Source organism: Chinchilla lanigera, unplaced genomic scaffold (assembly GCF_000276665.1).
Source record: "Chinchilla lanigera isolate Chin_1 unplaced genomic scaffold, ChiLan1.0 scaffold00085, whole genome shotgun sequence".
Taxonomy (NCBI): Eukaryota; Metazoa; Chordata; class Mammalia; order Rodentia; family Chinchillidae; genus Chinchilla; species Chinchilla lanigera.
Window position 1 is genome coordinate 1,933,265 of NW_004955486.1, and position 4,608 is coordinate 1,937,872.

General features: G+C 47.6%; 1 long non-coding RNA gene across 1 annotated transcript in view; it reads left to right on the plus strand.

The window, feature by feature from the left end:
• LOC106146616 overlaps window positions 1–3,466 on the plus strand; it is a 5,936-nt gene extending 2,470 nt beyond the window's left edge. Inside the window, exons 2-3 of the long non-coding RNA XR_001231144.1 lie at window positions 937–1,066; window positions 3,397–3,466. This is a non-coding gene — a long non-coding RNA (uncharacterized LOC106146616). The remainder of the gene's footprint in view (window positions 1–936; window positions 1,067–3,396) is intronic.
• Window positions 3,467–4,608: the final 1,142 nt, after the last annotated feature.

Here is a 4,608-nt window from a genome sequence, read left to right on the forward strand (position 1 = left end):
ACATCATTTGTTCAGTGTTCCCCTCACTGACCTTCCTGAATTTATTGCATTGCCAAAGATTGTCCAGGTGTTCCCAATGTGTACTACAGTGGCTTTAAAAACACTCCTTTATGCTGGGAAAAAGAATGCAGAGGAAGCTCAAAGAAAAACAAATTGCATGCGGTAGGCTGAAACTTGCGATCCTCTGGCCTCAGACTCCCAGAGCACTGAGATTCTAGGCGTGCACAGTTTAAAGAACTCTTAAAATGCGTAACAACCCAAGCTTTTAAATGAGCAAAAGAGCTGAATAGACTCTCACCAAGAAAGTGATGCAGGTGTCAGATAAGCACATTAAAATGTGCTCAGCATCATCTGACACCCCTGCAGGCCGGCCAGAGACACCTGACACACAGCACCCTTGCCCACCTCGGGCACCTCGGGCACCAGCTGCTGTTCCAGCTGGGCTTCCTGCCGAGCCTCTCTTGTTCTCTCTTCGAAGTGAGGAGCCCCTGGAGGCGTACTTAGCTCTAAGATTATGGCTTATGGGGCTGGGGGATGTAACTCAGTGGTACAGTGCATGCTTTTCATGAGCAAGGCCCTGGGTTCAATCCACTGCACCGAAAAACAAAATAAAAGTATACTGTGTAAAAAATAACTAAGTGTTGGTCAGGATAGGAAAAACTGACACCCACAGTTGCTGTTGGTGGAAATGTAAAATGGTACGAATGCTTCTGAAAACAGTTTGACAGTACCTTAAAAAGTTAAATATTAGCAGGGCATGGTGGTACGCGGCTGTCATTCCAGCACTTGGGAGGCTGAGGCAGGAAGATTGCCACGAGTTCGAGGCCTGCCTGGACTACATAGTGAGTTCAAGGGCAGCCTGAACTACATAGCGAGACCCTGTCTCAGAAAACAAACAAAAAATCCTGGTTTTTATGTGTTTTTTTTTCCCCATAGTTACATACTCACGGTATGACCCAGTCATTCTAACAGCTCAGCATTTGTCTAAGGGCAGAAACTGTTCCCACAAACGCTTGGAGATGATGTTCACAGCAGCTTTAGTGCAAATCCCAGTGCCTGTCAAGAGGTAAGTGGAGGGGCTGGGGATTTAGCTCAGTGGCACAGCGCCTGCCTGGCAAGCACAAGGTCGTGAGCCTGATTCCCGGTACAGGAAAAAAAAAAAAAAAGGATGACATGTAAATTCGTGAAGCATTCCATATTTTTAAAGAAACTGTTCAAATAGGAAGGAGCAACTGGGATGAAGGAGGGGAGAGGAAAAAGAAAGAAGGAAGAGGGAAAAAATATGTATATATATATATATATATATATATACACAGGATAGCTAGGATAAATGTACTACTCATATCTGTTGGTTTATTGAAAGGAACTGTAAATGTGTAATTGTTTGATCAGGCTTGCATGTCTATATCCAGTTATATGTGCAACTATTTTGAAGATGACATTGTGTGCTATAACAACCATTGCGAATATCCTATCACCATGTTTTAAAATTTTGTATTATTTTTATTGTTCTCTATGCTGTTTTGTTTATATATTTGTTTTTGTTATTTTGTTTTTTTTAAATGAAAAACACAATTTCTATGTATATAAGGACAGCTGGGATAGGTGTATTGCTGATGTCTGTAGTTTATTGAAAGGAACAGACAATGCTTAAAATTTTCTTTTTTCTTAGCCAGGTGTGGAGGCACATGCCTGTAATCCCAGCCCTCAGGAGGCTGAGGCAGGAGGATTGTTGCGAGGTCGAGGCCAGTGTGAGCTACAAAGTGAGCTCAAGGTCAGCCTGAACTGCATAGCGAGACCCTGTCTCAAAAAGACAAAAAAATGTTTTTTCTTTTTTCTTGACCAATTTTGCACACTTAAATTTGGTAATCAGAATGACTATTCTGAAAACAATATGCAGTATAAGAACCATTGCTGAACTCCTACCATCTTGTACGGACGGTGAAGCTCTGCATCATTTCCAGTGCTGTTTTTTTTTTAACTTGTTACTGTCTTTGACTGTTTGATCACTCTTACATTCTTCTGTCTGGTGGACTGAGCAACTTCATTGAAGATAACAGTATGTAATGCAGCAACCATTGTTAATTCCTGTCATTTTGTTTTGAGGTCATGCATCATTTTTGTTGTTTTTGTGTTGTTTTGATTTTGTCTTCATTGTTGTTTTGATAGTTTTTTAAATTTTTTAAATAAAAAAAAAATTTTGCCTGCTCTCTGCTTTCCAAAGTGGGAGAGCAGCTCCACATAGGCAGGGCTGTCCGTCTGCCCTCTTCACAGTGTACCCACCGTGCCTGGAGCTGTGAAAGGCCCAGAGTGGGCACCTGGCTGTTTTGCTGAACTCACGGACTTCATTTGTGCAAAAGGGGAAAAAGAAAAAAAGGCGGCGGGGAGCATCAGCCTGTCAGGGGCATCTGGGTTTGTACGAAAAATGCCTGATACTGCAGAGCCCTTGGTAGAAGCTGATTGTTATTTTTGTTTTTTGGTTTTTTTTATGGTACCAGGAATCAAACTCAGGACCTTGTGCTTGCCAGGCAGGCGCTTGTGCTGCTGAGCTATATCTCCAGCCCAAGCTGATTGTTTTGTGTGTGTGTGTGTGTGTTTTGTTTTGTTTTGTTTTGTTTTGAGACAGCGTTTCGCTATGTAGTTCGTTTAGGTTCATTTGAACTCACTTTGTAGCCTAGGCTGGCCTCAAACTCGAAAAGATCCTCCTGCCTCAGCCTCCCAAGTGCTGGGATTACAGGCGTGCACCACCATGCCTGGCAAGCTGTCATTCTTATCTGGAACCTCAGAAGCAAGCACTGAAACGGGAAACAGGGAAACAGGAAACAGCACCCTCGAGGACAGTGACCTTGGCCAACATCTGCGACACAGGCCTGTTCTGCAGGAGCCCTGTGAAACAGATGTTCTCCTGGATCCGGCTCCCAGGGCCATTTTCCCCGCCCTTGGAACTGAGCACTGCATTCCTGGTGGCATTGCCTGTGTGATTGAATGGGGACACTGCCACTGGGGTGCAAAAATCCCAGCCTCTCAGGTTCCCTGGAACCTCCAGTGGGCAGAAGCGGGAGCCTGAGAAACCACAGGAATGAGTCTGGCTCTGACTAAGCAGTGCTGGCGAGAAGCAGCGAGGCGCAGAACTTCCCCTCCCAGCTTAGACCAGCTGGCGAGCCCCAGTGGGTGGTAAACAGCGTCTTGCTAATGACAGACGCTACTTGTGTGCAGAGAAAGACTGAGGGTTCATTTTGTTTGTTTGCTTTTGGCTTTTGACACAGGGTCTCCTTCTGTAGCCCAGGCTGGCCTCCAACTCTTCTTGAGCCTCCTGTCTCAGCCTCCCAAGTGGTGGGATTACAGGCGTGTGTCACGTCCAGCTGATTCATTTTAAACATTTTGTTTCACTTACAGGTGTGTGTAGGGGATTACAGTGTTTGTAACTGTGGGTACCCGTAAAAAGTCTGAATGCCCCAGAACTTTGGAAGTGAAGATTTAGGTTTAAAGGCAAGTTCCATCATCCCCTTCATAGATGTTGGGGCTTGAAGGGGCCCTAGCTCCTGTGAGCCTCGGTTTCCACAGTGGAGCGGAATGCAGTAGTTACTGAGTGCAGTTCTTTCAGGTCCCTAGAACTACGCCCACCCACTGGCATGTAGGTCAAGGCTACAGGGCTAGCTTGTGCGCGGGCTGTGCTGTTGGGATAGAGACTCGAATCCAAGTTCTGCGGGGCTCTGGTTCCATGCCAGGCCCTGGGCTGGACGCTCGGAGCACACCCCAGCGGGTAGACAATAAAACCAATGCTATTTCATGTTAGGTGACAGCTGCTAGGGGACATGTGTATCCATGATGTGTGCAGGGGACAGGGAAGGAGAGGGGGATTTCAACAGCGTCCTAGTGGCTGACTCTGGGGTAGACCAGTTGACTGGGCCCTACTGGGAGGCAGGGAACGTGCTCAGCCATTTCAAGGAACAGTGAGGGCCAGGACTGGGCTGAGCAGAGGGAGCAGGTGTGAGGGGCCTTGGGAGCGTCGGTGGGCCTGAGCCACAGCAGCGCTCTCAGCAGAGGTCTCCTGAGCTGAGCTCCAGGTGAAAAGGTCACACCGGCTGCCACCCAGTCACAGAGGAAGGGGGTGGGGACGAGGAGGAGGCAGGGTCTGAAAAGGGTCAGGGTCTAGAGGATTTAGAAGTCAGAAAGTGGTGCTGGACAGGAGGGTGGCGCCCAGGTTTGTGGCCTGGGGATCTGGAAGGACAAGGCCGCTGTCAGCCCAGCTGGGACCCCGGGGACGTCCATGGAGGGCAAGGAAACCCACCCATCACCCTAACCTACTCCCGAGGACACTTCAGAGAAATAAAAAAAATAGACAACAGGTCACAGCCAGATTCTCAGAAGGCCAAGTAGGGTGTACCAGTCTGAGTCATTATCCACTTAAAGTGAATGATGAACGGTCTGAAGTTACAGAGAAATCTGTAAAGAAATCACTCCCCGTTTCCCGGCCCTCCGTGCTGCCGAGCACATGGGCTCCCTGCAGGAGCCCGGAGCCCCCCAAAGGATCCCCCAAAGTGCAGGCCGCTTCCGGAGAGGGCACAGCAGATGGTTTATGATGATTTATGAGATGGTATCACCACA